Here is a 2689-nt window from a genome sequence, read left to right as displayed (position 1 = left end):
ATTTCTCTTTTATTCTTGGCTTTAGCCTGTGAACCAGGACGTCTCAGAAGTCATTGAGTTCTCCCAGTGTGACCAGCAGACTGAAGCCTGTGACCAGTGTTCCCAGTATAAGAAATAAATGTTTCATTCTTTCACTTTTTGTGTATTTTTAAATATCTCAATCTGAAGTATTAGTGTAATAATGTAGCTTATGTATTGAAATAAAACTAATTTACTCTGTTAGAATTATTTTCACTCTTTGCTGTCAATAGCAGAGTTGATATACTGTAATAAATATTTATTCTCTGGAAAAAAGTAAGAAAAATATGTAGTTTAATGTTTGACAAACATGATTTATAAATCAAAAGTCATTTCTCAATAACGTATAAAAATAAATACAAGAAAATTATTTGTTTCTTGTCTTGAAATGTTAAATGTACATTAAATTATGGAATTATGTAAATATATTCTTTAATAAATCACTGTAAAAGTGTGTCTGTTCATCAATTTCAATATAAAAATGATCAGAATAATTTCTATCAAATAAAACATTGTGCTCTTTATTCAGAAATACCCCAAAATAATTAAATAATCACATCAAAAGTTAGAAACTCTGTCTTTAGTCATTTCTTTGATTGCCAAATATATTAATGTGTGAGAAAATGTGTCAATGGCAGGTATTAATTTAAAATACTTTGTAGAACGACACTTTCTAAAGTTCGGTCCATTCACTTGTATTAGCTTACTGGCACATATTCCACATTCAATATGGCGGACGCTGTTACGTATCGCAGCAACGGGCCGGTCCGCTCCATGAGGCGTCTAGACATTAATACTACGTATTACTACGACATTAATACTATGTATTAATGTCGTATTAATACGTAATACATTAATACATATACTACGTGTCTATGTCTATGGTCATCACCATCACAACATGGCTTCTCTACGGTGGCCGACAGGTGCAAACGCGCATAGACATAATATAAGAGTAGACCCCGCATTAGCTGCTCCGGCGCAGGAAATACGGCGGCCATCTTGGAGCGGTATACCCTCAACTTTGCTCAATCAAAACAGTAGATGCCTCACCACTGAGGGATATTATTGTTCTGATCGATGGACTATTGATGTGAGGCTCCACAAACATTTCACAAGTAAGATGGACATATTATTGTGTATATTTTGTGATTAGAATATTACTTTACTGTATTTATGTCCACCGGCGAGATACCAGCTAATATTAGCTACAGTGCTTGGTGTAATACGGGTTCAGCCGGTATGAAGGCTAACTGAGATTCTGTAAATCTAAAAAAATTTATTATTCTCTAACATTGACTTAGATTATCTGACACAAGAGCCTATATTAGAAATGAAACAATGTAACATATAAAACTTATATTATGTGTTATAACATTCACGAGCAAAGTTTACACAGGTGGTAAAACAAAATCTTCTGTTTTTGTTTTGAAAGTTTCCTAAAGACACGATGTGAGGAAGAAGAGGGAGAATCTATAAAGAGAGACGGATTCACTGCAGCACAGATGAATCTCACTTCGGATTTTGGACTCAATTTCAGCTGCTGAATCTCTCTGAAGCTAGAACACGTCGGCTGAAAAACAAAAAAATAAATGTATGTACTCATGTATCCAATATATATTATTCAGTATTAATCATTATTTATTTGTGTTTGTATAGTTATATAAATATGTATTGATATTACCAAATAATGTATTAAATAAATTATGAACGGCTGTGTGCTTTGAAATATGCTCATCATACATCAATATCAGAATATTCCACTCCTATTCTATTGTTATAGCCACTAAGCATATTTAAATATGCTGAACTATGAATTAAAAACATACTTAAATAATACAATTGTTTATAAATGTAGCTTTGATAGATGTTTGAATATGGTTTCCAGTAACAAAAAAGCGTGTTATGATCGATTAAATGCGCTACGTCATTGTGCCTGCTAAACACATAAGCTGAGTGGTGGACCGCTCCAAGATGGCCGCCCTAAATCTCGTCAGCGACAATATGCGAGAGGCGTCTATCCTTATATTATGTCTATGCAAACGCGTAGCAACAGAGAAAAGATGCAAACAAAAAAGACTACAACCAAAAATAAAATGCAGCAAACAAAAAAGAGATGCAAACAAAAAGTGCTGAAAACGGAAGTGCTCCAGGCCACTAGGGGGAGTCTAACAAAAAACAGCTGTGTCCGAATTTAGGCTCTGCATCCTTTAAAGCGGGTGTTCGGAAAAGCAGCAATGGCGACAAAATAAGTTTTGCTGCATGACACTTAACATTACACAAAAGGATTTTTTACAATGTTTTTAGACGAGAATGTAGATGTATAGATCTCAAATACCTGCTTGGTTCATCAATAAATCACCTAATTCCAATATTGCTCCGACGTTTTCGGAGATGTCTGCTCCCGCTGCATTAACAGGCAGCTCCCCCCGGGAGCTCCATGTTTGGTACACCGAGAGAGAACGCATGTCTCCCTACAAATCGTTAGAAAAACTCCCGCTAGTTTTACCCTATGAGTGGAGGTGGAACACGGATATTAAGTCAGGTAGTAGTGAAAACTTTTGGTTCACTATAGTATTTAATTTATTCCTGAGCAAATGGGTTTGACTGATTAAAGTTAAGCCTTCAAACATAATAGTTTTATTTAACTGTAATGTCTTACTACCTGAGA

At 34.7% G+C, this 2689-nt stretch overlaps 1 protein-coding gene across 2 annotated transcripts in view; it reads right to left on the bottom strand.

Annotated features, from left to right (window-relative positions):
- Positions 1-2689, bottom strand: part of pdia2 (protein disulfide isomerase family A, member 2) — a 30540-nt gene that overhangs the window by 4806 nt on the left and 23045 nt on the right. The window lies entirely within an intron of this gene.

This window comes from Poecilia reticulata, linkage group LG1 (assembly GCF_000633615.1).
Source record: "Poecilia reticulata strain Guanapo linkage group LG1, Guppy_female_1.0+MT, whole genome shotgun sequence".
NCBI classification, from domain to species: Eukaryota; Metazoa; Chordata; class Actinopteri; order Cyprinodontiformes; family Poeciliidae; genus Poecilia; species Poecilia reticulata.
The sequence above is the reverse complement of the archived record's forward strand: the minus strand, read 5'-3'. Positions and strand labels throughout refer to the sequence as shown.